Raw genomic sequence first — 8,897 nt, 5'->3', positions numbered from 1 at the left:
ATTTACAGTACTGTGATATATTTAAAACATTTATACCCTCTATCTACTCCACCCTGGAAAGTTTCCGCCCTTGATTCCAGAGTAATTAAAAACAAGAAAGCCCTTGAATTTTGAAAACTAACAGTCCTTTTCTTTCTTTCTTTCTTTCTTTCTTTCTTTCTTTCTTTCTTTCTCTCTCTCTCTCTCTCTCTCTCTCTCTCTCTCTCTCTCTCTCTCTCTCTCTCTCTCTCTCTCTCTCTCTCTCTCTCTCTCTCTCTCTTTCTTTCTCTGTATGGTCTCCACCATGTCTTTATTCTTTTTTATGTAGTTCATTAATTTTCTACATAAAATAAATATAAACAAAGAATGATTAAAGTAGAAAAAATAGGAGAAGGGGAAGTGCAAAGAAGAAAGAAAAACAAAAAGATAAGATAACTTTACTGTCATTTTTTTTACTGCAAGCACGCTGGCCCACATTAAAAATGACATTCTGTTGCCTGCTGTCAAGAGAAAGTGTATATCTACCAAAACACATACATAACACACATATACACATGCTATATACCAGTGGGGGATTTCAAAATTTTTTACTACCGGTTCTGTGGGTGTGGCTTGCTTGGCGTGGCATGGCATGGTGGCCGTGGCTTGGTGGGCATGGCAGGGGAAGGATACTGTAAAATCTCCATTCCCACCCCACTCCAGGGGAAGGTTACTGCAAAATCCCCATTTCCTCCCGATCAGCTGGGACTTGGGAGGCAGAGAATAGATGGGGGTGGGGCCAGTCAGAATTTTTACTACCAGTTCTCTGAACCACTCAAAATTTCCACTACCAGTTCTCCAGAACTGGTCAGAACCTGCTGAAACCCACCTCTGCCATATACATACATAAATATGTATGTATATACATATTTACATACATAAATATGTATGTACATATGTATCGTGCAGGTATAAATATATACCTGCAACATACATATAAATATATATGTGCACCATACATATGTCATCATCATCCTCTTTTAACGCCCCCATAATCCCTTGCAGGGTGGAGTCTGGGCAACTGAATGGAGCTGAGTGTTTACTGGCCGGATGCCCTTCCTGTCGCCAATGTGGAGTTTTTTAGCAGTTTGCCCAAAGAGAGAAATATCTGCCTTTACCTAGGATCGAACCCACAGCCTTTATCACGGGAAGCTTTCAAGAAGAGACTGGACTGCCATTTGTCAGAAATGGTATAGGGTCTCCTGCTTGGGTGGCGGGTTGGACTAGAAGACCTACAAGGTCCCTTCCAACTCTGTTAATCTGTTAAAGCAATTATAGAAATAAAATACATTCACCCAGTGGTGAAATGCACTTACCTTCGGTACCAGTTCAGGAATGTGAGTGTGTGCGCCTCTTTTGCGCATGCACAGAGGGTAAAAAACAGGACATAATGACCTCCCGGTGGGCGGGCGGAGCCTCTCACCGCCGGTGCTACCGGTTTGCACGACCCGGATAGATCTGGCCGGATTTCACCACTCCATTAACCTTCTGATTTCAAAAGGAGCTCTGGTGGCTCAGCAGACTAAAGCACTGTTATTAACATCCACTTACATCTGCTGCCTGCAATTACTGCAAATTCAATTCTCCCCAGGCTCAAGGTTGACTCAGCCTTCCATCCTTTCTAAGGTAGGTAAAATGAGGACCCAGATTATGGGTGCAATAAACTGACTTTGTATAAATATACAAAAGTATGAAAGCTATTGCTTAATGCATTGTAAGCCGCCCTGAGTCTCCGGAGAAGGGCGGCATATAAATCAATTTTTTAAAAAAATTCAATAATACCCAGTATTTCTGAACTCATGAACATTTCTTAATTGTCACATTCCAAAATTAGTGTTAGTCTTTCTGCCAGCTTCTAGGGAAAAAAGTCCAAAAGTGGTGTTCATGTAGAAAGAAACTTAGACAAAGTCTTTTCTTTAGTCAAGGTAGGATGGATGAGAATCAATTAGACAATCAGCTAATTAAAATCAGGCACAAGCTGGGAAAAATGCAAATCTTCACTTTGTGGCTTGGAATGCAGACTTCAAGCTAAATGTCTCTCAAGTGGTTAAGAATTCCATGGAAGGGAACAGACTATCTTGGTGCCAAACCTTTAATTTGTATCAAACTGTATCTATTGAAGTTTAGGTATACTAAAAGGAGAATGTTGTTTTAAGTGCTGCTGAAGAGAGTTCAGGAGAGGAAGATGCCTATTTCATAGATTTTAAAAATGACTGTTGGAAGAAATATCTATCTGGTTCAGTTCCAAGATGGGAGAAAGGCACTGGAGACAAAATGGAGGCTGGAGGCCAATTAGAAAGATGGTTTAATGATAAAGCAGAACCACATGGGTGGTTCTGGGCAGCTGACTACATGGAGTTGAGAGTGAGGGTTTTTTTATACCTCCCTCTAGGGCTTTGCAATTGAGCTTCCTGTTCCTGTGCAAGAACATATATTCTATTGGTTGTTGTCAGACTCCCATGGGGCCATATAGGGGTCATGTTTGTCTGAGCTACATTTGGTTGAAGTTCGGACTGCTGATGCAATGAAGGAGTTTGTTGGGCAATTCCTATTGTGGTTGAGGGCTAATCCTACCTTTGTTCAGACCTTGCTGCAGGGAATTTTTGCCTATAAATAGAGCTACCTAGATACTTGGCTTCTTTTCAATAAATTCTTTATCTCTTAAGTGCTGACATCTGCTATGGGCTACTAAGAAAGGTGGGGGCTGCTTTCTCCCTCTTAAAAACATGTTTCTCCATTTCTCTCTTTGGGAAATATAATATTCTGCCTTTTTTTAATATTTCTCAAAATATTTCATTTTTCCAAGAGATGGGTAGCTGCTAACTTTCTACACTACGGATGAGGTAGAAGGAGATGGAAAGGCAGAAATATGTCCATCTGGTTTCTTAATGAGCATCAGATCAAATTCTCCATCCTCTTTCTCTCTCTCCAACAGGAAAATCCCACGAAACTCCCCAAAAGACCTATTATTTGTTCTGGACCCGAGATTCTACAAATAAAATGACCCAGTCTTGAACTTAGACCCCAAGCAAGTCCAGCATTGCTGAGATTGGTTTCTCTATCCAATGATTCAATCGCTTCATAGAAGCTTGTATTTCCCTTCATTGGACTAATCTTTGCATTTCCAGCAGACTGAAAAACAAACAGGAGCAAAGCAAAGGAAGGAAGGAGGTGGCAATTAAGACACGTCTACCCTGAAGTGACTCCACCGGGGCAGGAAAAGTCTGTCTCTTGTCCCCCTATTCACCCATTTTGTTCGAGAGATGTTTCTTTCCCAAACAGGATTTTCTGGCTTCCTTAGCTACGAAGATTTCTGCATCTAGCCCCAATTCAAGACAAATTAGAAAAACACAAATCGTTAGGATCACCGTTGTATGTCCAGGCAAAAGTTGCAAAGATTTTCCAGACAGTCCTCAATTTAGGACCGCAACTGAGCCCAAAATTTTATGTTGCTACGTGACAAAATTTGTTACGTGAGTTTGGCCCTATTTTGCCACTTTTTTTGCCACATTTATTAAGTGTATCACTTGTTATTGTTGTTAGTTGCGAAGTTGTGTCCGACCCATCATTAATCTATGGTGATCTGGGTGATGCCCAAACAGGGAACCAATAAACACAAGCGCCTCTCCACCATCAATCAGCACCCAGGTCACCATAGATGAACTCCAAGGTTAACATCAAACCAACAATCAAATAAACAAAACCCCATTCAAGAAACTGCCAAAGAAACCAGCAGCAAACAGCCCAACCAAAGAACCTTGAAAGAGCCTGGTTTAGCTCTGCAGACTAAAGCACCGTAATTAACATCCAGCTGTCTGCAATTACACCAGTTCGAATCTCCCCCAAGGTTGACTCAGCCTTCCATCCTTTCTAAGGTAGGTAAATTGAGGACCCAGTTTGTGGGGGCAATAAGCTGACTTTGTATAAATATACAAAAGTATGAAGGCTATTGCTTAACACATTGTAAGCCGCCCTGAGTCTCCGGAGAAGGGCGGCATATAAATCAAATTTTAAAAACAACAACAACAACAAAAAAAAACCTTTAAGACACCCCACCGACACGGACAGGCAAGTCATCAGAATACAAACCCACAGCAAACAGCACTCCTTACTAGCACTGATGATATTACCTACTTTGGTAATGAAATGTTTGCAAGAAGACAAGCAAGCGCAGAGAGCACCAAGGACCTCTGAGAAAGTTCAGCTTATTATAAAAGTGTAGTTTTAAAATGTGACCTTGTTACACTTTTAAAAGAGATTAAGTTTAATTCAAGGTTATGGCAGTTTCTTGACTGGGATATTACAAGCAATTAAGTCCTTTCATCTGGGATGCTAGATGGCTGGTCACTCAGTTAATCTTGCAATCTTCAAGGAATGGCTGGAAATAAGGGGTGAAATGCTCCCGGTTTGGACAAGATCGCCTGATCCGGTAGCAATGGAGGCGGGTGGTTCAGAGAACCGATAGCAAAAATCCCTGCCCCCCCCCACACACACATGCCCAGCTGAGGCACACAATCATCAGAGGCTTTTTTTTTTTTTACTTTTAAAAGCATTTTTTCTACAACCTCTTTGACCAAAAAATGCTGTTTTTTTAAAAGTAAAAAAAAAAAAAGCTTCTGATGATCGTGCGGCTCAGCTGGGATCGTCAAAGGCTTTTAAAAGAAAAAAAACCCTTTTTTTTTTTAAATGCCTCTGACGATCCAAACTGAGTTGCCTGATCGGCAGGGGCTTTTTAAAAAACCAGTGCCGATCAGGCAACTCAGCTGGGATCGTCAGAGCCTTTTGAAAGCATTTTTTTACCACCTCTTCGCTGAAGAGGTTGTAGAAAAAATGGTGTTAAAAGTTTTTTTAAAAAAAATGGCCACGTGCACCCAGTCACATTACCACCACCCCCCCCCGCCCACCAAGCCACACCCACAGAACCGGTAGTCACAAATTTTAGATTTCACCACTGTTGGAAATGACCCTCTTAATCTTAGAAGCATCTTCATGAACAATTAAGATTTCTTCTCTTCCATTGCAAAAGCTCTATTTTAGTGTGTGTGTGTGAATAACTTTGTGTGTCAACAGATGGCAGCACCAGACAATTTTGTCACAACCTAAGTAGGACTGGAACTGGTTAGTAAATGAATAAGGAAGTTCAGAAGTTGGAAAGTTGAGAAACCATCATAATAGAAGGCAATGGGAAAGCACTTCCAAATTTTTGCCAGGAAAATGACATCTCTCTCTCAATAGTGAGCTCCACTTACCTTCATTACTGGTTCAGAACTGTGAGTGCGCACACTGCACTTATGCACATGCGCAGAACCTTCTGCATATGCGCAGAGTATCCGTGATGACATCCGGGTGGGTGGGCGGAGCCTCCTGCGGCCGCCACTACCAATTTGTCCAAACCGGGGTGAACCGGTAGAAATCCACCACTGGTCTCTGTGCAGTCACCCAGAGAGGAAAATGTTGGAAAAACTCAATGGTGTTACCATTTTTCTACTCTTATTGATGCCAGAATTGCAAATGTGAAGAAAGTTATGGTCTCCATTGACACTCTGGAGTTGAGATACATCTTTCAGCGCATTTCCCTAATATTATTCCCTTCCAACTGTGTTGGGATCATAATTTCTGGAGGACATCAAGCTGGAGAAGATTGGTTTAGAGCAGAGGTCTTCAAACCTGGCAGCTTTAAGACTTGTGGACTTCAACTCCCAGAATTCTCCAGCCAGCTGGCTGGAGAATTCTGGGAGTTGAAGTCCACAAGTCTTAAAGCTGACAAGTTTGAAGACTCCTGGTTTAGAGTAAGGATGTCAAACTCAAGGCCTGGGGGCCAGATCCGGCCCGTGGAGTGCTTATATCTGGCCTGAAAACAGCAAAGGGCCAGCCTGCGGTGCCTCTGCCAGCGAAAACACACACGCCTCCCCCCCCACCCGAACTCCATTTTTGCTGGCAGAGAGCTATCGAAACAAACTAAAGACCAAACAAAAGGAGAAATGTTTCCCTTTTTGCATTTGAGCATGGAAGAAGGGACAGGAAAGGAGAAAGGGAAAGACAAAGAAAAAGATGGGAAGATGGGGAAGAGAGCAAGGAAGGAAAAATAAGGAAAGGGGAAGGAAGAAGAAAGGAGAATGAAGAGGGAAGGAAAAAGAAGAAAAGGGAGGGAGGGAGGGAGGGAGGGAGGGAGGAAGGAAGGAAGGAAGGAAGGAAGGAAGGAAGGAAGGAAGGAAGGAAGGAAGGAAGGAAGGAAGGAAAGAGATTATAATGAGAGAAAGGGAGGGTCTCAGGGAAGTTCTGCCTTAGCACTTGGCCACTACGGGTGCCCCTGACATGAATCCCATGTCACACCCACCATGGCTACGCCCCTGGCCATGCCCCCCCCCACAGCCCTCCAAGGTCAAACACAACTCTGATGTGGTCCTCAATGAAATTGAGTTTGATACCCTTGGTTTAGAGCAGTGGTTCTCAACCTTCCTAATGCCCCGACCCTTTAATACAGTTCCTCATGTTGTGGTGACCCCCAACCATAAAATTATTCCTAAAACCATTGAAAATATGTGTTTTCCGATGGTTTTAGGCGACCCCTGTGAAAGGATCGTTCGACCCCCAAAGGGGTCGCGACCCACAGGTTGAGAACCACTGGTTTAGAGGATCCAGTGTTTGCAGGATATGATGTTGTAACAAGCAGTAGCTAGCCCGGATCCATAAGTATAGGCAACACTAATCAGAGAATGGGCAACCCTGAAGAACGTGGGCCAATTTGGGATTAAATGTTGTTTTTAAAAAAACTAGACACGGTGGCTCAGTGGCTAAGATACTGAGCTTGTCGATCGAAAGGTCGGCAGTTCAGAAGTTCAAATCCCTAGTGCCGCGTAATGGGGTGAGCTCCCGTTACTTGTCCCAGCTTCTGCCAACCTAGCAGTTTGAAAGCACGTAAAAATTGCAAGTAGAAAAATAGGGACCACTTTTGGTGGGAAGGCAACAGCGTTCCGTGCCCCTTTGGCGTTTAGTCCTGCCAGCCACATGACCACGGAGGCGTCTTCGGACAGCGCTGTCTCTTCGGCTTTGAAACTGAGATGAGCACCGCCCCCTAGAGTCAGGAACGAGTAGCATATATGTATGAGGGGAACCTTTACCTTTAGGCTTATTTATTTGGGGTTAATGCTCCTATGCAAAATAATATATATATATATTCTCCCCTTTACAAAGCAATAAAAAAAACCCCACACCTTGAAGACAGATGAGAACTTCTAGTACTGTTCTTTTCAATAACCCTGAATCTTGGGATACATTAAAAAAAAAAAAAACTTCAGCAGAAATGCTGCTGAAAACCACACTGGGGAGTGAAAGAAGCAGCCGCCAATCTGAACTACATTTCCAGATGGTTTGCTGGATGAAGATCAAAGCTACCATCTGACGGTTACGGTCTCATGATCCTAGAGATTAATCAGAAATCGCTACAATGCTGAGAACAACTTCAAATAAAAGTAACGGAGGATCCTGGGATCCTTTGGTGTGAGATTGATGATCATTTTGCAAAAGAAAAAAAAAGAAATTTGTGCAGGGAAGGGTAGAAGGAAGCTAAGAACTGCCGGATTAAAACAAATTCTGGATTTTCAGAAAATGTTATGTCACACAAAGCCAGGAAGATGTTCTTTAACTCTATTTATAAATGTGTGAAGCTGTTGTTTTTGGAAACAATAAACAGAACGATTTCAGTCTTTTTCTAAAAAGGTGCTGATTCACACCTCCACTTTTCGTTTTTCCAAGGACGTTTCTGGACTTGAAGTATTCACTTGTTTAACATCCGAGTAACTAAAGCTAGAATACTATGGCAATGGCAATAGCACTTAAGACTTATGTACCGCTTCATACAGGGATGGGCTGCTGGGGGTTCGCAGGGGTTCGGGAGAACCTCTAGCTAAGATTCTGTGCAGTTTGGAGAAACCCCAAATCCCACTCCTGGCTGGCCTTGCCCACTCTGCCCTGCCCCTCCCAGGAGTTCCCACGCGGCCCGTTTTGGATGCAGGTAAGTGCAGGGTGCGCACGGAGATCAGAAAGGGTGAAAAACGGGCCTACCAGAAGTTCAGGCCTCCAGAGGGCCTCTGGAGCCTGGGGAGGCCATTTTCACCCTTCCGGAGGCTTTCCTCAAGCCTCCGGAGCACGGGGAGGGAACCCTCCCCCACACACATCCTGTTGCAGGAAACTGACTAGGCCACACCCACCATGGCCACACCCACCCAGCAACCGGGCAAAGAACCCCTTGCTAAAATTTTTGAAGCCCATCCCTGGCTTCATAGTGCTTTAGAGCCCTCTCTGAGCAGTTTACAGAGTCAGCATATTGCCCTCTGGATCCTCATTTTACCGACCTTGCAAGGATATCAGGCTGAGTCAACCTTGAGCAAGTCAGGATGGAAGTTCTGGCAGCGGGAATGCAGAGCTAGCCTTCAATTCTGCACTCTAACCACTGAGCCCACCACGGCTCTTTGCTCTGTGGCCCTTAGAAAATTGTCTTATGATGTTTCAGATCTTCTCCAAGATCAGAGGGAGAATTCCGGAGAGAAAATTCCAACCTCAAAAATCCTCTTTCTCTGCAGGGTCTCCAGAGATGACTGTAGGAGTTCCAAAAAGTTAAGATGGTAGCCAAGACCATGCATTTGAAGTCCTGCCCTTTTTTACATGCACATGGCCTAGTACTGTTGAAGTTACCTAGTTGGGTAATGAAATGTCTTCAAGAAAATAGCCAAGTACAGCAAGGACCCCCCAGTTCAACAAAAAAATTCTTCTGTTGGGATACAGCTTCTGTCATGTAATTGGAATTGCCATCCAGATCAGTGATGGTTAACCTTTTTGGTGCCAAGTGCCCAAAGCACGCGCTTGCACGAATGCACGTG

Source organism: Pituophis catenifer, unplaced genomic scaffold (genome assembly GCF_029215685.1).
Source record: "Pituophis catenifer annectens isolate HBS135680 unplaced genomic scaffold, rPitCat1.0.hap2 SCAF_11, whole genome shotgun sequence".
Taxonomy (NCBI): Eukaryota; Metazoa; Chordata; class Lepidosauria; order Squamata; family Colubridae; genus Pituophis; species Pituophis catenifer.
Note: the sequence above shows the minus strand (reverse complement) of the source record.